This window comes from Dendrobates tinctorius, unplaced genomic scaffold, assembly GCF_039654945.1.
Source record: "Dendrobates tinctorius isolate UK_male_01 unplaced genomic scaffold, ASM3965494v1 ptg000189l, whole genome shotgun sequence".
In the NCBI taxonomy this organism is placed as follows: domain Eukaryota; kingdom Metazoa; phylum Chordata; class Amphibia; order Anura; family Dendrobatidae; genus Dendrobates; species Dendrobates tinctorius.
Genome location: NW_027361856.1, coordinates 3,079,922 through 3,107,175, shown reverse-complemented (window position 1 = coordinate 3,107,175; position 27,254 = coordinate 3,079,922). Strand labels below are relative to the sequence as shown.

Here is a 27,254-nt window from a genome sequence, read left to right as displayed (position 1 = left end):
ATACTACATGCAACATGCATACTACATACATGCTACATACTACATGCATGTTACATACATGCTACATACTACATACATGCTACATACTACATACATAATACATATATACTACATGCATGCAACATACATACAACATATATACTACATGCATGCAACATGCATACTACATATATACTATATATACTACATGTAACATACATACTACATATATACTACATGCTACATACATGCTACATACTACATACATGCTACATACTACATACATAATACATATATACTACATGCATGCAACATACAGTCATGGCCAAAAGTATTGACACCCCTGCAATTCTGTCAGATAATACTCAGTTTCTTCCTGAAAATGATTGCAAACACAAATTCTTTGGTATTATTATCATCATTTAATTTGTCTTAAATGAAAAAACACAAAAATAATTGTCCTAAAGCCAAATTGGATATAATTCCACACCAAACATAAAAAAGAGGGTGGACAAAAGTATTGGCACTGTTCGAAAAATCATGTGATGCTTCTCTAATTTGTGTAATTAACAGCACCTGTAACTTACCTGTGGCACCTAACAGTTGTTGGCAATAACTAAATCACACTTGCAGCCAGTTGACATGGATTAAAGTTGACTCAACCTCTGTCCTGTGTCCTTGTGTGTACCACATTGAGCATGGAGAAAAGAAAGAAGACCAAAGAACTGTCTGAGGACTTGAGAAACCAAATTGTGAGGAAGCATGAGCAATCTCAAGGCTACAAGTCCATCTCCAAAGACCTGAATGTTCCTGTGTCTACCGTGCGCAGTGTCATCAAGAAGTTTAAAGCCCATGGCACTGTGGCTAACCTCCCTAGATGTGGATGGAAAAGAAAAATTGACAAGAGATTTCAACGCAAGATTGTGCGGATGTTGGATAAAGAACCTCGACTAACATCCAAACAAGTTCAAGCTGCCCTGCAGTCCGAGGGTACAACAGTGTCAACCCGTACTATCCGTCGGCATCTGAATGAAAAGGGACTGTATGGTAGGAGACCCAGGAAGACCCCACTTCTTACCCCGAGACATAAAAAAGCCAGGCTGGAGTTTGCCAAAACTTACCTGAAAAAGCCTAAAACGTTTTGGAAGAATGTTCTCTGGTCAGATGAGACAAAAGTAGAGCTTTTTGGGCAAAGGCATCAACATAGAGTTTACAGGAGAAAAAAAGAGGCATTCAAAGAAAAGAACACGGTCCCTACAGTCAAACATGGCGGAGGTTCCCTGATGTTTTGGGGTTGCTTTGCTGCCTCTGGCACTTGACTGCTTGACCGTGTGAATGGCAATATGAAGTCAGAAGACTACCAACAAATTTTGCAGCATAATGTAGGGCCCAGTGTGAGAAAGCTGGGTCTCCCTCAGAGGTCATGGGTCTTCCAGCAGGACAATGACCCAAAACACACTTCAAAAAGCACTAGAAAATGGTTTGAGAGAAAGTACTGGAGACTTCTAAGGTGGCCAGCAATGAGTCCAGACCTGAATCCCGTAGAACACCTGTGGAGAGATCTAAAAATGGCAGTTTGGAGAAGGCACCCTTCAAATATCAGGGACCTGGAGCTGTTTGCCAAAGAAGAATGGTCTAAAATTCCAGCAGAGCATTGTAAGAAACTCATTGATGGTTACCGGAAGCGGTTGGTCGCAGTTATTTTGGCTAAAGGTTGTGCAACCAAGTATTAGGCTGAGGGTGCCAATACTTTTGTCCGGCCCATTTTTGGAGTTTTGTGTGAAATGATCAATGTTTTGCTTTTTGCTTCATTCTCTTTTGTGTTTTTTCATTTAAGACATTTAAGACAAATTAAATGAAGATAATAATACCAAAGAATTTGTGTTTGCAATCATTTTCAGGAAGAAACTGAGTATTATCTGACAGAATTGCAGGGGTGTCAATACTTTTGGCCATGACTGTACATACAACATATATACTACATGCATACTACATATATACTATATATACTACATGTAACATACATACTACATATATACTACATGCTACATACATGCAACATACATACTACATACATGCTACATACATACTACATACATAATACATATATACTACATGCATGCAACATACATACAAGATATATACTACATGCATGCAACATGCATACTACATATATACTATATATACTACATGTAACATACATACTACATATATACTACATGCTACATACATGCAACATACACACTACATGCTACATACATGCAACATACATACTACATACATGCTACATACATACACACTACATGCTACATACATGCAACATACATACTACATACATGCTACATACCACATGCATGCAACATGCATACTACATATATACTGCATATAAACTACATGCATGCAACATACATATATACTACATACAATACATACATATAGACATACAGTACATATAACATAGAGTACATACTCACCGTCACTTGTCACTTTGATCCCCAAAGCCATTGTCCCCTTGAGGAATAAATATCAAAATAAAAAAACACCAATATACTTACCCCGATCCGCAGAAGTCCACGAGGGTCCCACGTCCATCTTGCGTGGAGAACAGCAGCATCAGCTGATGCTACCGTTCTCTACCAGCTCCAGGAATACAATGACGGACGGAAGGTAGGTATCCTTCCGCACTGTATTCCTCCACCACTTTAAAAAAAAAAGTCCCTAGTCTCACTTTATGCCATTGCTGCGTGGGAATTTATGTTGCATGCATGTAGTATATATGCAGTATATATGTAGTATGCATGTCGCATGCATGTGGTATGTAGCATGTATGTAGTATGTAGCATGTATGTAGTATGTATGTTGCATGTATGTAGCATGTAGTGTGTATGTTTCATGTATGTAGCATGTAGTATATATGTAGTATGTATGTTACATGTAGTATAAAGAGTATATATGTAGTATGCATGTTGCATGCATGTAGTATATATGTTGTATGTATGTTGCATGCATGTAGTATATATGTTGTATGTATGTAGTATGTATGTAGCATGTATGTAGTATGTATGTTGCATGTATGTAGCATGTAGTATATATGCAGTATGTATGTTACATGTAGTATATATAGTATATATGTAGTATGCATGTAGTATATATGTTGTATGTATGTTGCATGCATGTAGTATATATGTATTATGTATGTAGTATGTAGCATGTATGTAGTATGTAGCATGTATGTAGCATGTAGTATATATGTAGTATGTATGTTACATGTAGTATATATAGTATATATGTAGTATGCATGTTGCATGCATGTAGTATATATGTTGTATGTATGTTGCATGCATATAGTATATATGTATTATGTATGTAGTATGTTGCATGTATGTAGTATGTAGCATGTATGTAGCATGTAGTATATATGTAGTATGTATGTTACATGTAGTATATATAGTATATATGTAGTATGCATGTTGCATGCATGTAGTATATATGTTGTATGTATGTTGCATGCATGTAGTATATATGTATTATGTATGTAGTATGTATGTAGCATGTATGTAGTATGTATGTTGCATGTATGTACCATGTAGTATATATGTAGTATGTATGTTACATGTAGTATATATGTAGTATGCATGTTGCATGCATGTAGTATATATGTTGTATGTATGTTGCATGCATGTAGTATATATGTATTATGTATGTAATATGTATGTAGCATGTATGTAGTATGTATGTTGCATGTATGTAGCATGTAGTATATATGTAGTAAGTATGTTTCATGTAGTATATATGTAGTATGCATGTTGCATGCATGTAGTATATACTGTATGTTGTATGTATGTTGCATGCAGTATATATGTATTATGTATGTAGTATGTATGTAGTATGTAGCATGTATGTAGCATGCATGTAGTATGTAGCATGTATGTAGTATGCATGTTGCATGTAGTATATATGTAGTAAGTATGTTACATGTAGTATATATGTAGTATGCATGTTGCATGCATGTAGTATATATGTTGTATGTATGTTGCATGCATGTAGTATATATGTATTATGTATGTAGTATGTATGTAGTATGTAGCATGTATGTAGCATGCAGGTAGTATGTAGCATGTATGTAGTATGCATGTTGCATGTAGTATATATGTAGTATGTATGTTACATGTAGTATATATGTAGTATGCATGTTGTATGTATGTAGCATGTAAATTTTTTTTTTTTTTTTTTTTTTTTTACATTCAACACATAGGCCGGATGATGGGACTACTATTGTCCCATCATTGGCTAATGTGTCAATCACTGTCATGGTAGCAGGCATCACCCGATGGGACTTGTAGTCCCATCGGACGATGCCTGCACAGACCCCCGGAGCCTGCACAGCCCACCGGCAGGCCGGCACAGACCACCGGCAGGCCGGCACAGCTCCCCGGCAGGCCGGCACAGCTCCCCGGCAGGCCGGCACAGACCCCCGGAGCCTGCACAGACCACCGGCAGGCCGGCACAACCCCCCGGCAGGCCGGCACAGACCACCGGAGCCTGCACAGACCACCGGCAGGCCGGCACAGCCCCCCGGCAGGCCAGCACAGACCCCCGGAGCCTGCACAGACCACCGGCAGGCCGGCACAGCCCCCCGGCAGGCCTGCACAGACCACCGGAGCCTGCACAGACCACCGGCAGGCCTTCACAGACCACCGGAGCCTGCACAGACCCCCCGGCAGGCCGGCACAGCCCCCCGAAAGGCCCGTACAGACCCCAGAGAGGCTGTACAAGGCAAAAATAGGGTTTTTCTTATTCCGATACCAGAAGTCCCATAGACTTGAATGGGACTTCCGGTATCAGAATCGGCGATACCCGATATTTTTTTTAGATCGGCCGATACCATCCGATATGATACTTTTAAGTATCGGACGGTATCGCTCAACACTAGTTATGAGTCATCAGGGAATCCTGGAGTGAGTGGGCTATCCCCATTGTACTGATTCTGAAGCTAGACGAGTCAGACTCATTACCATTCTGTAATGACTTCCGGAAATTGAATGAGGTGTCAAAGTTTAACCTTTATCCATTGCCCCTGGTGGACAAGCTTATTGAGAGACTGAGGGGAGGCTCAGTGCTTCACCATGCTCGATCTTACAAATAGTTACTGGAAGGTACCATTAACAGAATCAGCAAAATATAAGACCACCTTTATCATGCCAGAGGGTCTCTATCACTATGTCATCTTGCCTCCTGGATTACATGGGGCTCCAGTTACATTTCAGAAGCTGATGGACATAGTGTTAGAGCCTTACCAGAAGTACACATCTGTAAGGGGGAAACATGGACGTTATTATTCCCACACTCATCATGGTTCTGAATGTGTTACTCTGTACATAGTGTTTTGTACTCATGTGCTGCTGAATGTAAATTGTTGCTTAGGGAAAGTGCAAGTACCTCAATTAGGACACTAGATGGGGTACATTAGTGTACATTGTTAAGATAAAAGGGGTCAATGTTGGTAAGCTAGGAATATTTCCTGATTGTGAGCAGTAGGACCAGGGAGCCCAAACAGTCCAGAGGGGCTTTAGGGCCCAGGACAGCACAGTGACCCCTCAACATTGAGAAGCTAGTATCCCAATCGTTCAGGGCCTATAGTGGCCAGAAGCTATAGGAGAAGGCTACAGCAGAAGTCATAGGAGAATAGAAATGCAGGTCGCTCCATGATGTGGTAGCTTTCTATGTGTGCAGATGCTCTTATGTCTGGGGCAAAACAGACAGGGTAACTACTAAAAGTAGTTAAGCCGTACAGGGATGACACTACGGTACTGAGCGAGATGGTACTACCCGGAAGTATACCTAGAGACATGAGGAGGAGCACAGGGAGAGTGAAGGTTGTATACTGTGTGGAATCCCATGTCATTGTTGTAACTGATGTGGACGTGCTGCGTATGGAATCAAGTAAAGTTGTTCATTTAAAGATGGAACTGGTCTCTGTCTCTTTATGTTCTAAAAAGAAGAAAAAACTTTCTCTGCGAATCAGTGAGGACCCTGAGAACCAGGCAACTGAGACAGTCGGACTGTGTGTATGTGGTGCGGGTGGCCAGGGCGCGCTAAAGCAGACATCTTTGCGGGCCACAACTACGGCCCTGGCTGCCACCCACACATCAGCCTGTTTAGATGATATTGTCATCTTTAGCACCGACTAGAATTCCCACCTGTCTCAAGTGCAAGCAGTACTGGATTCACTCAGAATTGTGGGGTTAAGAGAGAACCCCCAAAAATATGCGATAGGTCTCACAGAAACATGGTACTTAGGTTACCTGATTGGCCGTGGGGTTATCAAAGCCCAAATAAAATTAAGGTCATCTACAACTGGCTCAATTCTTTAAGTACGAAGCAGGTGAGGGCATTTCTCAGCATCATTGGGTACTACCGCCGGTTTATACTCAATTTTGCTGGGAGATTGGCACCCCTAACCGTTCTGTTGAAGGATAAGAAGTCGGTTATGGTATGGTGTAACCCTCAAGCGGAGGAGGCGCTCCAGTCAATGAAGTCAGCAATGTGTGGACAGCCAGTCCTCATCAACCCCGACTTCAGGAAAACCTTTATAGTACAAACAGATGTCTCAGAGATGAACATTCAGTCACCTACTTGAGCAGGAAACCTACCCCGACAGAGAAAAATTATCACATGGAGAAGGAGTGCTTCTTCTGTGGTGTTGCTATTAGTGTCAAAAGTGGGAGAAGAGGGTTGCATTTGCAATCAACACAATGGGCAGCACTTTGAACCCATTTTATAAGTGGTCATAAACTTGTAAATAACTCATGAAAGAATAAAGTTATGTTAAAACCAAACACACCATTGTTTTTCTTGTGAAATTCTCAAAAAGTTTGATGTGTCACATGACCCTCTTCCCATTGAAAAAAATAAAATTGGATCCAAAATGGCCAACATCAAAATGGCCGCCATGGTCACCACTAGAGTTGAGCGACTTTTGGTTTTTTAGGGTCGCGTTTCGTGAAACCCGACTTTTCCAAAAGTCGGGTCGAGCAAGATCGTCCGATTATAGGGAAAAGTCGGGGTCGTCCCGAAACACGAAACCCAATGTAAGTCAATGGGGAATAAAAGTCGGCAGTGAGAGGAGGACGGGAAACACACCTACAGTGCCCATTTGAATGCCAAAAGCATCAATTCTTCTTACTTAAGCTTGTCAACTTTAATTAACTTCATAATACAAGTTACGCACTGAAAAATGGGGGTTATTTGGCTAAAGTTGTGGGGGGGGGCTGGCTCCAGGTTTTCATGTGCCCTGGGCGAAAGAGCGCCCCTTTAACACATACCAAAACTCATCATGCTCCGATACGGCAGAGAAATAGCGGTATAGTACAATGAAAAATACTTCACTTTTTACATCTCATGACGAGGCCCATCTATTTCTCCATACAGAATCATTGGTACCATATACTGCTTGCAATGTATTACCATCTTTTCAGTTAGCCATTAAAAGGTATCAACTACTGAGGACTCTCAATCCTGAATATTTTTGGTCCCATATAATGTTTGAAACAGTATATGATGAGCTCCACATAATGCTACAGTATATGTTGGTCCCCATGGATGAAGCTCCACTGTCTTATGGGCCCAAATAATGCTCCAAACATAATGGGCCCCATTTCTAATGCTCTAGTGTATAATGGGCCCTGTAAATGCTGCTCCAGTGTCTGATGTCCACCTTTGGAATGTTCCAGTGTATGGTGGGCCCCATCTATCATTCTCCAGAGTAACGTGCTCCCCAAAAATTGCTGTCCCGACATTGAAAACAATCAAATAAGTCTCCTCGCTAGGGAATCCCTGTACTAGTCTGGACTCCTCGTTGTCCCCATCTTCCATCTCACTGCACAGTATTTCAACCTTGCAAGTGCTGTGATCCTGAGCAAGCAGGGGGGGCCCACTCGTTGGCGACGGCACTGGCACAGGGCCCCTGATAGTACGGTGGTGTGTCTGATGGCGGGTGGGCCGAACCTGCACTTTCATCTGCAGCTTCCTCTTTGTCACCGTGTAAGATGGAACTGTATATGGGAAGGGTAACCTGAGTTTCATCAGGGTCAGATTCAGGCCGTGTAGCGTGCGAGGGGATTGTAGTGGTCTGGGTCAATGTACCAGCAGATTCATCGAACAGTGGCTGGGCATCAGTGCACTTGTGTCGCCCCCAGGAGTACGGTCGCCACAGTGGCATTACCTTCCTCCTAGGGAGTGTGATGTCATGCTTGGGAGCAACGAAGGATCTCTCTAGCAGGTTAACTGATTGGGCGGCGTTATTCCCACGAGTCATGACCCTCCAAACAGCGTTCATGAAGGCAAATTGTTTGTTTTATGTGGGCAGTATGGTTGCAAAGCTGAACCTTAAAGGAATGTCCAGAAGGGCACCACCAGGAGTGGAGCCTACGGTTAAATTCGACTCCACCTGGGAAACCTCAACCATGCCAGCTACAGAACAGATGCACACATTGCAAGCTTAATTCCGTTAACGAACGAGACTCCGTCATGCCCCGCGGTCCGAGTCCGGCTTACTAGAGGGACATGTGAGGCTCTGGAACATGAGATTGGCCAATAACTGTCCGTGGCTTACATGTCCGTGGCTGCATGTGCGCTACACTGAAAAGGCCAGCGTTTGTCGCTTACAGGTGCAGATAACCCGCTGAAAAACGTTAGTGATGGGGATCACTGATTACAATTATTACCCGCGAACAATGATTTCCCAGTAAGTGCAGGTCAACTGCAGTTCCGGAATTAGGCCTAACCGTCATTCCTGAAAAAATGAAAAACTTACGTGTGCAAACCACAGGTGCTGTAGCTTGCTTAACAGCTCGCCAGCCGTTCTCACGCCCAGTATGGATTACACGTGATTGCACAAAGGTTAGAAAGGGTACCGTATCCCCAGATAACATGTATGGATAGCGTACACATTCAAAATATATGTCTCAGGAGGCAGGCTCAGACGGTGTTAGGCCCAGTATGGATTGCACGTGATTGCACAAAGGTTAGAAAGGGTACCGTATCCCCGGATAACATGTTTGGATAGCGTACACATTCAAAATATATGTCTCAGGAGGCAGGCTCAGACGGTGTTAGGCCCAGTATGGATTGCACGTGATTGCACAAAGGTTAGAAAGGGTACCGTATCCCCGGATAACATGTATGGATAGCGTACACATTCAAAATATATGTCTCAGGAGGCAGGCTCAGACGGTGTTAGGCCCAGTATGGATTGCACGTGATTGCACAAAGGTTAGAAAGGGTACCGTATCCCCGGATAACATGTATGGATAGCGTACACATTCAAAATATATGTCTCAGGAGGCAGGCTCAGACGGTGTTAGGCCCAGTATGGATTGCACGTGATTGCACAAAGGTTAGAAAGGGTACTGTATCCCCGGATAACATGTATGGATAGCGTACACATTCAAAATATATGTCTCAGGAGGCAGGCTCAGACGGTGTTAGGCCCAGTATGGATTGCATGTGATTGCACAAAGGTTAGAAAGGGTACCGTATCCCCGGATAACATGTATGGATAGCGTACACATTCAAAATATATGTCTCAGGAGGCAGGCTCAGACGGTGTTAGGCCCAGTATGGATTGCACGTGATTGCACAAAGGTTAGAAAGGGTACCGTATCCCCGGATAACATGTATGGATAGCGTACACATTCAAAATATATGTCTCAGGAGGCAGGCTCAGACGGTGTTAGGCCCAGTATGGATTGCACGTGATTGCACAAAGGTTAGAAAGGGTACCGTATCCCCGGATAACATGTATGGATAGCGTACACATTCAAAATATATGTCTCAGGAGGCAGGCTCAGACGGTGTTAGGCCCAGTATGGATTGCACGTGATTGCACAAAGGTTAGAAAGGGTACCGTATCCCCGGATAACATGTATGGATAGCGTACACATTCAAAATATATGTCTCAGGAGGCAGGCTCATATGGTGTTAGGCCCAGTATGGATTGCACGTGATTGCACAAAGGTTAGAAAGGGTACCGTATCCCCGGATAACATGTATGGATAGCGTACACATTCAAAATATATGTCTCAGGAGGCAGGCTCAGACGGTGTTAGGCCCAGTATGGATTGCACGTGATTGCACAAAGGTTAGAAAGGGTACCGTATCCCCTGATAACATGTATGGATAGCGTACACATTCAAAATATATGTCTCAGGAGGCAGGCTCAGACGGTGTTAGGCCCAGTATGGATTGCACGTGATTGCACAAAGGTTAGAAAGGGTACCGTATCCCCGGGTAACATGTATGGATAGCGCACACATTCAAAATATATGTCTCAGGAGGCAGGCTCAGACGGTGTTAGGCCCAGTATGGATTGCACGTGACTGCACAAAGGTTAGAAAGGGTACCGTATCCCCGGATAACATGTATGGATAGCGTACACATTCAAAATATATGTCTCAGGAGGCAGGCTCAGACGGTGTTAGGCCCAGTATGGATTGCACGTGATTGCACAAAGGTTAGAAAGGGTACCGTATCCCCGGATAACATGTATGGATAGCGTACACATTCAAAATATATGTCTCAGGAGGCAGGCTCAGACGGTGTTAGGCCCAGTATGGATTGCACGTGATTGCACAAAGGTTAGAAAGGGTACCGTATCCCCGGATAACATGTATGGATAGCGTACACATTCAAAATATATGTCTCAGGAGGCAGGCTCAGACGGTGTTAGGCCCAGTATGGATTGCACGTGATTGCACAAAGGTTAGAAAGGGTACCGTATCCCCGGGTAACATGTATGGATAGCGCACACATTCAAAATATATGTCTCAGGAGGCAGGCTCAGACGGTGTTAGGCCCAGTATGGATTGCACGTGATTGCACAAAGGTTAGAAAGGGTACCGTATCCCCGGATAACATGTATGGATAGCGTACACATTCAAAATATATGTCTCAGGAGGCAGGCTCAGACGGTGTCAGGCACAGTATGGATTTGACGGCCCAGATTACACAGCGGAGGAGCAGGGAGAGGTAAAGATTGCAAATGCTGGGGCCCTGCCCAAGCAAGGGGGGCCCATTCGTGGGCGTCGGTACTGGCACTGGGCCCCTCATAGTACAGCGGTGTGTCTGACGGCGGGTGTGCACCACCACCGTCAGAGACACTTGATTGCACTATGAGGGACCCTGTGCCAGTGTCCGCGCCCAAGAGTTGGCCTACCCACCTGTCCAGGGCAACGGCACTCGCACGGTGTCGTGCGCTAGGTGGTGACCCCAGCCATGGGAGGGGAGGCAGCACAGTTAGGGAGTTTTAGAAAGTGGCATATGTTGATGTTGGACATTCAGCTGATGCAAAAGGCGAAATAGGTCAAGTCCCAGGAAGAGGTGGACCAAAGCAAGCCATTTTTATGTCACCCTATGTGTCATCAGGGGAAGGTGGGACAAAATCCTTGGAAACCCATGCATGGTTCATTTTAATGAAGGTTAGATCATCCACATTTTGGGTTGACAGACGGGTCCTTTTTTCTGTCAGGATTGATCCAGCTGCACTGAAGACTCTTTCCGATAGCACACTTGCAGCTGGGCAAGCGAGCTCCTGTAAGGCATATTGGGCCAATTCAGGCCAGGTGTCCAGTTTAGCGGCCCAATAGTCAAAGGGGAATGACCTGTGTGGGAGAACATCGATATGGGAGGAAAAGTAGTTTGTAACCATGGTTGACAACTGCTGTCTCCTGTCACTTTCCATCGATGCAGTATTACCAGTTGTGTGAGCGGTATTTGAAAAATCAGTCCACAACATTGTCATGAAACCCCTGTCTCCAACGCCACTTCTGCTGTGTGCACCACGAACACCTCTGCCAAGCTGCCCCAGGCCCGTACGGCTCGTGTGAGAACCATCACCGCTGCTGTGTGCGGGGAATGCCTCAAGCAACCGATTTACCATAGTTGCTTGTTTATTAGCCAATATTAGGTCAAGGTTCTCCTGTGGCATGATGTTTTGTAATTTGCCTTTATAGCGTGGATCCAGGATGCTGGCCAACCAGTAGTCGTCATCGTTCATCATTTTGGCAATGCGGGGGTCCCTTTTTAGGATCCGCAAGGCATAATCTGACATGTGGGCCAATGTTTCCGGTGTCAATGATGCACTGCGAGTGCTGGTTGGAGGAGCACTTTCTGGCAAATCCACATCCCTCCAGTCACGCACAAACCCTGTACCAGACCTTGCCACGCCAACATTTTCACTTGCCCCACGAGATGCATCCTCCTCCCCTAAGTAATCATCCCCATCATCATCCTCCTCCTCCTCTTCTTCCTCCACCTCGTCCAGGAGAGGTCCCTGAGCAGACAATGGCTGAATGTCATCAAGGATTCCCTCCTCCTCTTCCTCCTCATCAACATTGGCTGCAGACGCCTGCTCCTTAAGGTGCGTCAAAGTTTGCATGAGCAGACGCATAAGTGGGATGCTCATGCTTAGGATGGCGTCGTCTGCGCTTACCAGCCGTGTACATTCCTTAAAACACTGAAGGACTTTACAGAGGTCTTTCAGCTTCGACCACTGCACACCTGTCAACTCCATGTCTGCTCTCAAAGTGCCTGGCCGTGTATCCTCCCACAAATGCATTATGGCCTGCCTCTGCTCGCACAGCCGCTCCACCATGTGCAGGGTGGAGTTCCACCTTGTTGCAATGTCGATAATGAGGCGGTGGTTGGGAAGGTGGAGCAATCGCTGCAGCTTCTGCATACGAACGGAGTGTACAGGCGACCGGCGGATGTGCGCGCACAGTCTTCGCACCTTCTGGAGCAGGGCTGTTAACTCCGGATAATTTTTGAGGAAGCACTGCACCACCAGGTTCAAGGTGTGAGCCAAGCAAGGTATGTGGCTGAGTTTTGAAAGGGCTATGGCTGCCACAAAATTACGGCCGTTATCACTAACTACCTTGCCTGCCTCAAGATGTACACTGCCCAGCCATGACTCAGTTTGTCGCTTCAAGTACTCGGCCAGCACCTCGGCGGTATGTCTGTCGCCCAAACACATCATCTGCAACACAGCCTGCTGACGCTTTCCACTAGCTGCTCGATAGGGGGACACATCGTGTGCAACAGTGGCAGCTGCAGATGGAGTGCTCGTACGACTGCGCTCTGTGGACGAGCTTTCGCTTCTGGAGGAGGAGGAGGAGGAGGAGGAGGGTGGAACGCCTGCAGCCAACTGTTTCCTATACCGTGGGCTAGGCAGCACTGTCCCACCACCGCTGTCCCCTGTGGACCCTGCATCCACCACATTAACCCAGTGCGCAGTGATGGACACGTAACGGCCCTGGCCATGCCGACTGGACCATGCATCAGTAGTGAGGTGCACCTTTCCGCTCACTGACTGCTTGAGTGCATGGACAATACTACGGTCTTTCACATGATGGTGGAGGGCTGGGATGGCTTTGCGAGAGAAGAAGTGGCGACTGGGTAGGTCATAGCGTGGTACTGCATAGGCCATGAGTTCGCGGAAAGCTGTGCTTTCCACCAACCGAAAGGGCATCATCTCTAACGAGATTAGTTTGGCAATGTGGGCGTTCAAACCCAGTGTACGCGGATGAGAGACTGAGTACTTTCTTGACCTACTCATAGTGTCTGGGAGGGTGAGCTGGACTTGAGAGCTGCATATGGTGGAAGTAGCGGTGGACAGGGCGGACTGAGAGAGGGTTGATGATGGTGATGGAGTTGGTGTTCTTTCTGATGGCCTAGAATCAGTCTTTCATTGATATAACAGTGGGATTCCCTGACTGCTGTGGCCTTGCAACGACACCTCAACATTTGCTGCTGTGCTATCCGGTGGGCTTACAGTGGGGGAAACAATGTAGCGTTGCTGACTACCTTCGTTGTGATCAGTTGCACATGTGGCACTTGAGGTTTGGTGTTGTGTCCACGCTTGCAAGTGCATGCTGGTTAAATGTCTAAGCATGCAACTGGTATTCAAATTTTTCAGATTTTTCCCTCGGCTAAAGGTCTTTGCGCACTTCTTACAGATAACCTTGGCCTGATCATGAGGATTTTGTTCAAAAAAGTGCCACACTGCACTCTTCCTACTTTGGCAGACATTTTGCGGCCTAGCACGCTGTGATCTTTTGACCCTCTGGACAAGCTGTCCAGCAACTCTTTTGATGTTTGGAACCTGTCTTTGGAGTGCTCCGGGCCTGCCAGATAGCTGTTGCGATGTCGATGTCTGCTGTGGATGCTCCTCATCTGAGCTATTGGAAGCAGCACCCTCTTCCCCCAATGGATGCCAATCTGGGTCAACAACTGGGTCATCCATCACCTCCTCTTCTATGTCATGTGCACCTTCCTCTGTGTCACCGTGTATGGTGGTATAGTGTGCGGGAAGGGGCACCTGAGTCTCATCAGGGTCAGAATCTGGCTCTGTACACTGCGAGGACAATGTAGTGCTCTGAGTGAATGTACCAGCAGAATCATCCATCAGCGGCTGTGCATCAGTGCACTCCATGTCAGATTCATCTTGGCCTGGGTAATTCACCATTTCACTTGATAATCCAGGCATGGTATGTGAAAACAGCTCCATGGAGTAATCAGTAGTATGGCCTGCGTCATCCTTCAATCTTGGTTGGGGTGAAGGACACAAGGAAAGGTGTGGTTCATGAACATGAGCCTCCAATGACGACTCAGTGCTTTTACTTTTTACAACTGAAGAAGAGGAGGCGATAGAGCTGGAGGCTGAGTCAGCAATGTAAGACAAAACTTTTTCCTGATGCTCTGGCTTTAAAAGCGGTTTGTCAACTCCTAGAAAACTAAGCGTTCGAGGCCTTATGTAGCCAGACGATGACGCAGGCTCAACACCTCCTGCATTCGGTCCTATTTTGCTCTTGCCACTACCATCAGATCCACCACCAACACCATCATTACCAGCTGCCAACCCCCGCCCAATTCCACGGCCTCTTCCACCAGCCTTCTTCATTTTTGGTAGAAATGTAGACAAAATCCAACAAACTATATAGTATGTAAAACAAGGTACAAGGTGTCTATAGGACAGGGGAGATTTTGAATTTCTGCACACACTTTTGGACACTGGACACTTTTGGATTGTGTGAGGCCCAATGAATATCTGAGCACTATGAGACAGGCTCGATGGCACAGCTGTGACCTAAGTGACTAGAGGATAAGTGAGATTTTGAATCTCTGCACACACTTTTGGACACTGGACACTTTTGGATTGTGTGAGGCCCAATGAATATCTGAGCGCTATGTGACAGGCTCGATGGCACAGCTGTGACCTAAGTGACTAGAGGATAAGTGAGATTTTGAATCTCTGCACACACTTTTGGACACTGGACACTTTTGGATTGTGTGAGGCCCATTGATATCTGAGCGCTATGTGACAGGCTCGATGGCACAGCTGTGACTTAAATGACTAGAGGATAAGTGAGATTTTGAATCTCTGCACACACTTTTGGACACTGGACACTTTTGGATTGTGTGAGGCCCACTGATATCTGAGCGCTATGTGACAGGCTCGATGGCACAGCTGTGACCTAAGTGACTAGAGGATAAGTGAGATTTTGAATCTCTGCACACACTTTTGGACACTGGACACTTTTGGATTGTGTGAGGCCCACTGATATCTGAGCGCTATGTGACAGGCTCGATGGCACAGCTGTGACCTAAGTGACTAGAGGATAAGTGAGATTTTGAATCTCTGCACACACTTTTGTACACTGGACACTTTTGGATTGTGTGAGGCCCACTGATATCTGAGCGCTATGTGACAGGCTCGATGGCACAGCTGTGACCTAAGTGACTAGAGGATAAATGAGATTTTGAATCTCTGCACACACTTTTGGACACTGGACACTTTTGGATTGTGTGAGGCCCAATGAATATCTGAGCGCTATGTCACAGGCTCGATGGCACAGCTGTGACCTAAGTGACTAGAGGATAAGTGAGATTTTGAATCTCTGCACACACTTTTGGACACTGGACACTTTTGGATTGTGTGAGGCCCAATGAATATCTGAGCACTATGAGACAGGCTCGATGGCACAGCTGTGACCTAAGTGACTAGAGGATAAGTGAGATTTTGAATCTCTGCACACACTTTTGGACACTGGACACTTTTGGATTGTGTGAGGCCCAATGAATATCTGAGCGCTATGTGACAGGCTCGATGGCACAGCTGTGACCTAAGTGACTAGAGGATAAGGGAGATTTTGAATCTCTGCACACACTTTTGGACACTGGACACTTTTGGATTGTGTGAGGCCCAATGAATATCTGAGCGCTATGTGACAGGCTCGATGGCACAGCTGTGACCAAAGTGACTAGAGGATAAGGGAGATTGGATTGCTTTTAAAAAAGCAGTTTGCGGAGCAGTGGGTAAACAGCAATGCCAGCCTGTCAGGAAGCCTTAAAAGGCAGCCCAACAACCAACACTACTGATACACCACAATATAGCCTCCCCTTGCACTGCACACACAGTGACTGGTGTGTTGTGCAGGCCAAATTGCTATCAGCAGCAGAAGCAGTTTTTTTTTCTTCTCAGCAGGACAAAAAAAAAAAATTGGGCTTGCTTTTAAAAAAGCAGTTTGAGGCCCAATGAATATCTGAGCGCTATGTGACAGGCTCGATGGCGCAGCTGTGACCAAAGTGACTAGAGGATAAGGGAGATTGGATTGCTTTTAAAAAAGCAGTTTGTGGAGCAGTGGGTAAACAGCAATGCCAGCCTGTCAGGAAGCCTTAGAAGGCAGCCCAACAACCAACACCACTGATACACCACTATATAGCCTCCCCTTGCACTGCACACACAGTGACTGGTGTGTTGTGCAGGCCAAATCGCTAGCAGCAGAAGCAGTTTTTCTGTCTTCTTCCCTGCCTAACGCTTTCCCTACAGAATCAGCAGCAACCTCTCCCTATGCTAAGATCGGCAGAAGTAAGATGACGGTCGGTGTGCACGCCCTTTTATACCCCCTGTGACGCCCACCAAAGCAAGCCAATCACTTGCATGCCCTTCTGAAAGATGGTCGTGACCCGTGCCTATGTCATCACGTTGCCCACAGTGTCCGTGGATCCTGATTGGCTGAAAAAGAGCGCAAAACAAACTTTTGAAACGCGACTTTGGCGCGTAAGTCGCCGACCTCATGGCCGACCTCATCCTAGGGTCGGGTTTCGTTTCATGAAACCCAACTTTGCCAAAAGTCGGCGACTTTTGAATTTTTTTGACCCGTTTCGCTCAACTCTAGTCACCACCCATCTTGAAAAGTTTCCCCCCTCCCATATACTAATGTGCCACAAACAGGAAGTTGATATCACTAACCATTGCCATTTTATTTAGGTGTATCCATATAAATGGCTCACCCTGTATATCCAGGACAGATGGCGTCTTATTGTGCAGTCTATATAGAGTTGTGCATAAGTTTACATACCTCAGCAGAATTTTTGCTTTCTTGGTCTTTTTTTCCGAGAATATGAATGATGACACCAAAACTTTTTCTCCACTTATGTTTAGTGTTTGGGTGAAGCCATTTATTGTCAAACTACTGTGTTTTCTCTATTTAAATCATGATGAAAACCCAAAACATCCAAATGACCAAAAGTTCACATACCCCATTTCGTAATACCGTCTATTGCCCCCTCTAACATCAAGGACAGCTTAAAGTCTTTTGCGCTAGTTTTGGATGAGGCTCTTTATTTTCTCAGATGATAAAGCTGCCCACTCTTCTTGGCAAAAAGCCTCCAGTTCCTGTAAATTCCTGGGCTGATTAGCATGAACTGCGCACTTGAGATCTCCCCAGAGTGGCTCAATGATATTGAGGTCAGGAGACTGAGATGGCCACTCCAGAACCTTCACTTTGTTCTGCTGTAGCCAATGACAGGTCGACTTGTTCTTGTGTTTTGGATTGTTGTCATGTTGGAACGTCCAAGTACGTCCCATGCACAGCGTCCAGGCTGATGAATGCAAATCCAGTATTTGCTGATAACGTACTGCATTCATCTTTCCTTCAACTTTGACCAAGTTTCCTGTGCCTTTTTTAGCTCACACATGCCCAAAACATCAGTGATCTACCTCCGTGCTTTACAGTAGGAATGGTGTTCCTTTCATCACTGGCCTTGTTGACCTCTCTCCAAATGTAATGTTTATGGTTGTGGCCAAAAAGTTCAATTTTGGTCTCATCACTCCAAATTACCTTGTTCCAGAAGTTTTGAGGTTAATCTCTGTGCTGTTTTGCGCATTGTAGGCGACATACTTTGTGGCATTTGCGCAGTAATGGCTTTCTTCTGGCGACTCGACCATGCAGCCCATTTTTCTTCAAGGGCCTCTTTATTGTGCATCTTGAAACAGCCACAACACTAGTTTTCAGAGAGTCCAGTATTTCAAATGATGTTATTTGTGGGTTTTTCTTTGCATCCCAAACAATTTTCCTAGCAGTTGTGGATGACATTTTTGTTAGTATACCTGACCGTGGTTTTGTTTTTACAGAGCTCCTGATTTTCCATTTGCTAATCACAGTTTGAATGCTGCTGACTGCATTATCAATTCCTTGGATATCTTTTTGTATCCTGTATGCATCCCTTTCCTGTTTTATATAGTTCAACTACCTTTTCCCTTAGATCCATTGACAATTCTTTTGCTTTCCTCATGACTCACAATCCAGAAAGGTCAGTGGCTGGATGAAAGATGCAAGAGTCTGTGTGGATCTCAGAAACTCACTCAGCTTTTATGCACACACACTGATTACAAGCAAACAAGTCACAGGTGAGGATGTTACCTTTAGTAGCCAGTCAAACCCATTTGTGTCAACTTCTGTGCATGTTTATCAGGCTAAAATCACCAGGGTATGTGAACTTTTGATCAGGGTCATTTGGATGTTTTGGGTTGTGATTATGATTTTAAAAGAGAAAACACAGTAGTTTGACAAGAAATGGCTTCACCCAACCATTAACCATGAGTGGAGAAAAAGTTTTGGTGTTATCATTCATATTATCTGAAAAAAGGCCAAGAAAGCAAAAATTCTGCCGGGGTATATAAACTTTTGAGCACAACTGTATACAGGACAGAATTGGTACTATATACAGTACAGGAGGACTGTTACTGTGCAGTGTATATATACAGAACAGGTGAAGTGTAACTATGCAGTGTATATATACAGAGCAGGAGAAGTGGTATTGTGAAGTGTATATATACAGGACAGGAGGAGTGGTATTGTGCAGTCTATATATACAGGACAGGACAGGTGTACTGATTGTGTGCAGTGTATATGGTATATACTGTATAGAAGTGGTACGGTGCAAAGTATATATACGGAACAGTAGGAGTGGTATTGTGAAGTGTATTTATACAGGGCAGGAGTACTGATTGTGTGCAGTGTATACAGTATATACTGTATAGAAGTGGTACTGTGCAAAGTATATATATGGGACAGGAGAAATGGTACTGTGCAGAGTATATATATACAGGACAGGAGGAGTGGTACTGTGCAGTATGAGAGGGGCTGCTGATAAGTCTTTGGCTTTGTGATCTTTTTGTTTCTATGGTAACGAATGTTATATCACATGAAAGCCTTATGTGTCTAACATATGTTTTCAAAATTTAGTGTTTTTAGCTTATAGCAGCAGTGATCTACGCACGCGGGAAAGCGAAATGGCGTAGTCTAATGCGATATTCACAGCAAATGAGAGCAGAGGAGTGATAAAATTCTTGTTTCTGCACGGAAAGTCCGCGAAGGATATTCATGGTGATATGTCGCAGACATTGAGGAATTAATGCCCTTCATATTCTACAGTTAAGAACTGGGTTGCCAAATTTAAAATGGGCCACTTCAGCACCAATGATGATGAACATCCTGGACGACTGAGAGTGGTTGCTGTTCAGGAGATCGTCGATGCTGTGCACAACTTCATACTGGGGAATCGGCGAATTTCAGCTAAAGCAATAGCAGACATCATGGGGATTTCCCGTGAACGTAATTGTGTAATTATCCATGAACATTTGGACATGGAGAAGCTATCTGCAAAGAGGCTCCCCAAATGTTTGACAACAGATCAGAAAAGCATGCGAGTAAAAACTTCCCGATCCATTTGTCACCATTTCCAGATGATAAGAACTTCTTGGATGGACTGGTCACTATGGACAAGACCTGGATTTATTTGTATGACCATGGAATCAAGGAGCAGTAAAAAGAGTGGAGGCACAGTGGTTCACCTTGCCCAAAGAAGTTCATGGTGCAAAAATCAGCCACTAAGGTGATGGCGTCTGTGTTCTTGGATAAGGAAGATGTGCTGCTAGTGGACTACCTTCAAAAGGTTTCCACCATCAATGCAAGATATAACATTGAACATGTGGACCAATTGAAGGCAGCTCTGAAGGCCAAAAGGTGCAGCAAGCTGTCCAAAGGAATCTTGTTCCTGCAAGACTACGCCTCAGCTCACACTGCACAAGCGACCAAGGCAAAACTGGAGGAGCTGGGCTTCCAGCTGGTTGACAACCCACCTTATTCACCAGATCTAGCTCCTTCCGACTATCATTTGTTTGTAAACCTGAAGAAGCACCCATACCTCCCAACTTTTGAAGGGAAAGAGGGACAAAGGCTGCGGCAAATTTTAGGCCATGCCCCCGACCATACCCATTTCACAACTAGTCACATCCAACCGCACCCATTTAGCACTGCTGATCACACTGACTGATACTGAGGGCACAGTGGCTGGCATTATGGGCACAGTGGCTGGCACTGTGGGCACACTGACAGGTACTGAGGGAAAGAAAGAAAACAGAGAGAGAGAAAAAAGAAACCAGAGAGAGAGAAAGAAAGGAGAGCGAGAGAGAAAGAAGGAACAGAGAGAGAAGAAAGGACAGAGAGATAAAAAAGAAAGAACAGAAAGAGAAAGAGGGTAAAGAGAAAGAGCAGAGAGTGAAAGAAAGAACAGAGAGAGAAAAAAGGGGAAAGAGCGGAGAGAAAGAAAGAGGGGAAAGAAAGAACAGCGAAAGAGAAAGAAAGAACACAGAGAGAAAGAAAGAGGGGACATAAAAAAAGAACAGAGAGAGAAAGAAAACAGAGAGAAAGAAAGAGGTGAAAGAAAGAAAGAGGGGAAGAAAGTACAGAGAAAGAAAGCAGAAAGAAAGAACAGAGAGAAATAAAGAAAGAAAGAGGGGAAAGAAAAAAGAACAGAGAGAGAAAGAAAGAACACAGAGAAAGAAAAAGGGGACAGATAAAAAGAACAGAGGGAGAGCGAAAGAAAGAAAGAGGGGAAAGAAAGAAAGAAAGAAGAGAGAGAAAGAAGTAAAGAAAGAGAAAGAACAGAGAGAAAGAAATAGAAAGAAAGAACAGAAAGAGAGAAAGAAAGAACAAATAAAGAAAGAACAGAGAGAGAATGAAAAAAGAAAAGATTAGAGAGAAAGAAAGAAAGAGAGGGAAAGAAAGAACAGAGAGAGGGATGGAAAGAAAGAAAGAACAGAGAGAGAAAGAAAGAGGGGACGAAAAAAAGAACAGAGAGAGAAAGAAAGAAAGAAAGAAAGAGAGGGGAAAGAAAGAACAGAGAGAGAAAGAACAGAGAGAGAGAAAGAGAGGGGAGAGAAAGAACAGAGAGAAAGAACAGAGAAAAAGAAAGAGGGGACTGAAAAAAAGAACAGAATGAGAGCAAAATAAAGAGGGGAAAGAAAGAACAGAGAGAGAAAGAAAGGGGAAAGAAAGAAAGAATAGAGAGAGAAAGAGAGAGAGAAAGAAAGAAAAAAAGAAAAAACAGAGAGAAAGAAAGAGGGGAAAGAAAGAACAGAGCAATAGGGAGAAAGAAAGAGGGGAAAGAAAGAACAGAGAGAGAAAGAAAGAGGGAAAAAAAGAAAGAACAGAGAGAGAAAGAAATAAAGAGGGGAAAGAAAGAAGGAACAGAGAAAGAACAGAGAGAGAGAAAGAAAGAAGTGAAGAAAGAAATAAAGAGAAAGAAAGAGGGGAAAGAACAGAGAGAAAGAAAAAAGAAAGAGAGAGAAAGAAAAAGAGAGGGAAAGAGGAAAGAAAGAACAGAGAGAGAAAGAAACAGAGAGAGAAAGAACAGAGAAAGAAAGAAACAGAGAGAGAAAGAAAGAACAGAGAAAGAAACAGAGAGAGAAAGAAATAAAGATTCTATAAAGATACTATAGCAGCCCGGCTCCCATTGTAATGCCCACCTGAGCCTCCCGGTGCAGGACATATCATGATCTGCTCACGTGGCCAGCATTCCCGATTCCAAGGCGATCACGCTGTCTGCGCTGTCGGACGAGGACATAGCGATGGATCTGAAGCATTCCCTGAAGTGCCTCCATGGTTCCGTCACAATTTCCTCATGAAATTACCTCATTTCCGGTCAGCTTCCAGCACATCACTTCTGGAGGAACGTCAAGTGCGAGTTTTAAAGTGCTCCTCAGGGCTCCGCCGTGCGCTCCTGTGTCCGTGGGAAAAGCCCGCTTTGTATGCCTCGTACATACTTGGCTCCACTCCGTACATCCTGTACACACATGGCTCCACTTCGTACACAAACGGCTCCGCTCCACACATCCCATACACACACGTCTCCGCTCCGTACATCACATACACACACGGCTCATCTCCGTACACCTCGTACACGCGCGGCTCCGCTCCGTACACCTTGTGCACGCGTGTCTTTGCTCCGTACACCTTGTGCACGCGTGTCTTTGCTCCGTACACCTCGTACACGCGCGGCTCAGCTCCGTACACTTTGTACATGCGCGGCTCCGCTCCTTACACCTTGTACATGCGCAGCTCTGCTACATCCACACCTGTAAACCCCTCCTGACCCCACACAAAAACTTTAACTCATCCAGCAGCATGACAACCAGCACAGCAGAGTCCTGCAGAGTGCAAACACAGAGGCCCCTGATCAAGTGACCCCTGAATCCTCCCCTCCTGTGACCTCATCACAGGTCCTGTGCACACAGCCACAGAACAGCCTAGGATGTCATTGCAGGCTGCGGTGGCTCTCTGGGAGGGTGAAGATGGTGGTCGGTGCATGGGGGGGCGTGGCGGCTCAGTGCAGTGCGGGAAAAATAGAGTCCCGGGCGGTACGTGGGTGGGGGGTAAAAATCGGGACTGTCCCGTGAGAATCGGGACGGTTGGGAGCTATCAACACCTCAAGGGTACCAAATTTCACACCATTTCTGATGCCATGGCTGTTATGGATGCCTGGTTTGAGGCACAACCGAAATCCTTCTTTTTTCAAGGCTTACAGAACTTGTAAAACCGATGTAAGAAGTGTGTTGACATCAGTGGAGAGTATGTGGAATAAATGTAACGTTTCCTCTTCCTCTTTCTTTCTGGGTAAAGCAAAACACTTCTAAGCAGCCCCTTATATACAGAACAGGAGGAGTGGTATTTTGCATTGTATATACAAAGGAGAGGAGGAGTGTTACTGTGCAGTGTATATACACAGGACATGAGAAGTGGTACTGTGCAGTGTATATACACAGAACAGGAGAAGTGGTACTATGCAGCGTATATGTACTGGACAGGAGGATTGGTACTGTACAGTGTATATATACAGGACAGGAGAAGTGGTACTGTGCAGTGTATATACACAGGACAGGAGAAGTGGTACTGTGCAGTGTATATACACAGGACAGGAGTGGTACTGTGCCATGTATATATACAGGACAGGAGAAGTGGTACTGTGCAGTGTATATACACAGGACAGAAGGAGTGGTACTGTGCCATGTATATATACAGGACAGAAGTGGTACTGTGCAGTGTATATACACAGGACATAAGTGGTACTGTGCAGTGTATATACAGTACATAGGACAGGAGTGGTACTGTGCCACGTATATATACAGGACAGGAGAAGTGGTACTGTATAGTGTGTACATACAGGACAGGAGACTAGGTACTGCACAGTGTATATATACAGGACAGAAGTGGTATTCTGCAGTGTGCATACACAGGACAGAGGTGGTACTGTGCAGTGTATATGCAGGATAGGGGAAGTGGTACTGTGCAGTGTGTATATGCAGGACAGAAGTGGTACTGTGCAGTATATATAAAGGATAGGAGAAGTGATACTGTGCAGTATATATACAGGAGTAGTACTGTGCATTGTATATACAGGACAGAAGATTACTGTGCAGTGTATATATACAGGACAGGATGAGTGGTACTGTTCAGTGTATTTATACAGGACAGGAGAAGTGGTACTGTGCAGTGGATATATAGGACAGAAGGCGTGGTTCTGTGCAGTTTATATACACGGGAGTGGTACTGAGCAGTGTATATATACAGGAAAGAAGAATATGTACTGTACAGTGTATATATACAGGACTGGTGGGAATTGTACTGTGCAGTGTATATATACAGGACAGGATAGGTGGTACTGTTCAGTGTGTATTTACAGGACAGAAGTGGTACTGTTCATTGTATATACACAGGACAGGAGAAGTGCTACTGTGCATTGTGTATATACAGCAGGAGTGGTACTGTGCAGTGTATATATACAGGACAGGAGGAATAGTACTGTGCAGTGTATATATACAGAAGAGGAGAAGTGATACTGTGCAGTGTATATATACAAGGCAGGAGGAGTGGAACTGTGCAGTGTGTGTATATATACACTCACTGGCCACTTTATTAGGTACACCTGTCCAACTGTGTGTTAAGACTTAATTTCTAATCAGCCAATCACATGGCGGCAACTCAGTGCATTTAGGCATGTAGACATGGTCAAGACAATCTCCTGCAGTTCAAACCGAGCATCAGTATGGGGAAGAAAGGTGATTTGAGTGCCTTTGAACGTGGCATGATTGTTGGTGCCAGAAGGGCTGGTCTGAGTATTTCAGAAACTGCTGATCTACTGGGATTTTCACGCACAACCATCTCTAGGGTTTACAGAGAATGGTCCGAAAAAGAAAAAAAATCCAGTGAGCGGCAGTTCTGTGGCCGGAAATGCCTTGTTGATGCCAGAGGTCAGAGGAGAATGGGCAGACTGGTTCGAGCTGATAGAAAGGCAACAGTGACTCAAATTGCCACCCGTTACAACCAAGGTAGGCAGAAGAGCATCTCTGAACGCACAGTGCGTCGAACTTTGAGGCAGATGGGCTACAGCAGCAGAAGACCACACTGGGTACCACTCCTCTCAGCTAAGAACAGGAAACTGAGGCTACAATTTGCACAAGCTCATCGAAATTGGACAGTAGAAGATTGGAAAAACTTTGCCTGGTCTGATGAGTCTCGATTTCTGCTGCGACATTCGGATGGTAGGGTCAGAATTTGGCGTAAACAACATGAAAGCATGGATCCATCCTGCCTTGTATCAACGGTTCAGGCTGGTGGTGGTGGTGTCATGGTGTGGGGAATTTTTTCTTGGCACTCTTTGGGCCCCTTGGTACCAATTGAGCATCGTTGCAACGCCACAGCCTACCTGAGTATTGTTGCTGACCATGTCCATCCCTTTATGACCACAATGTACCCAACATCTGATGGCTACTTTCAGCAGGATAATGCGCCATGTCATAAAGCTCGAATCATCTCAGATTGGTTTCTTGAACATGACAATGAGTTCACTGTACTCAAATGGCCTCCTCAGTCACCAGATCTCAATCCAATAGAGCATCTTTGGGATGTGGTGGAACGGGAGATTCGCATCAGGGATGTGCAGCCGACAAATCTGCGCCAACTGTGTGATGCCATCATGTCAATATGGTCCAAAATCTCTGAGGAATGCTTCCAGCACCTTGTTGAATCTCTGCCATGAAGAATTGAGGCAGTTCTGAAGGCAAAAGGGGGTCCAACCCCTTACTAGCATGGTGTACCTAATAAAGTGGCCAGTGAGTGTATATATATATATATAGCACAGGAGAAGTGGTAATGTACAGTGTATATATACAGGACAGAAGTGGTACGGTTCAGTGTGTATATGCAGGACAGAAGTGGTACTGTACAGTGTATATATACAGGACAGGAGAAGTGGTACTGTGCAGTGTATATATACAGGGCAGGATGAGTGGTACTGGGCGGTGTATATATACAGGACAGAAGTGGTATGGTTCAGTGTGTATATGCAGGACAGAAGTGGTACTGTACAGTGTACATATACACAGGACAGGAGAAGTGTTACTGTGCAGTGTATACATACAGGATAGGAGAAGTGTTACTGTGCAGTGTATATATACAGGTCAGGAGAGGTGGTACTGTGCAGTGTATACATACAGGACAGGAGGAGTGGCACTGTGCAGTGTATATATACAGGACAGGAGGAGTGGTACTGTGCAGTGTATATATACAAGACAGGAGAAGTGGTACTGTGCAGTGTATACATACAGGATAGGAGAAGTGGTACTGTGCAGTGTATATATACAGGGCAGGAGGAGTGGAACTGGGCAGTGTATATATACAGAACAGTAGTGGTACAGTACAGTGTGTATATGCAGGACAGAAATGGTAGTTTCAGTGTATATACACAGGACAGGAGAATTGATACTGTGCAGTGTGTATATAGAGTGAGTGTGGTACTTTGCAATGTATATATACAGGAGAGGAGAAGTGGTACTGTGCAGTGTATATAGAGGACATGAGAAGTGGTACTGTGCAGTATATATATACAGGAAAGGAGAAGATGTACTGTACATTGTATATATACATTACAGAAGTAGTAGCGTGAGGACGTACCTTTGTGTTTCTTCGTTGTCACTGTGCAGGGTTTGGTCTCATGTTGGCATTTTTATAGGATATGTGGAGGCAGTGATGGTACAGACTGGTTGTATCTGACAACTTTTGCTCTCTACTGAATGTGAACACAACAATGTGGTGTTGACTGTAAACAGGTTTATTTGTGTTCTGAGAGTCTCAGTAAATTTGGTGCATCCAGCTGAAGACAGTATGGGTCCCACCTTCTCTTACTATTTCTCTTTGCTTACCTAGGCCACATACAGCAGATGTAATCTGTATACCTTGTGGCCACCAATAATCTCATTTGTATGGTATTGTCCAATCTTACCCCAAACATCACTCATTAGAAGAATGACAGGTTTGCCTTTCCCTGACTTACCTGACAGACCCTTAACTCTTTTTGTTCTGTACTGGGCCGAATGTGCATATTGACATGGATCGTGTTTGGCCACCATTGCACATAAAAGACTTAGAAGTAGTGATGGACAAGCGTGCTTGGCATTGCTCGATAGTCGATTGAGTATCACTGGGGCTTATGGACATGCTCGAGTCCCTGCCCCACATATGTCTTTGCTGTTTTTCAGCCACTAAACATTCTGGGATTGCTTTCAAATCATGGTAATGCTATTTTTACGGGCTTGC

General features: G+C 44.8%; 1 protein-coding gene across 1 annotated transcript in view; it reads right to left on the bottom strand.

Annotated features, from left to right (window-relative positions):
• Positions 1-26,686, bottom strand: part of LOC141055625 (V-type proton ATPase catalytic subunit A-like) — a 210,287-nt gene extending 183,601 nt beyond the window's left edge. The window contains exon 1 of the mRNA XM_073552273.1: positions 26,613-26,686. The gene's annotated coding sequence lies outside the window, so the exon portion shown is untranslated. The remainder of the gene's footprint in view (positions 1-26,612) is intronic.
• Positions 26,687-27,254: the final 568 nt, after the last annotated feature.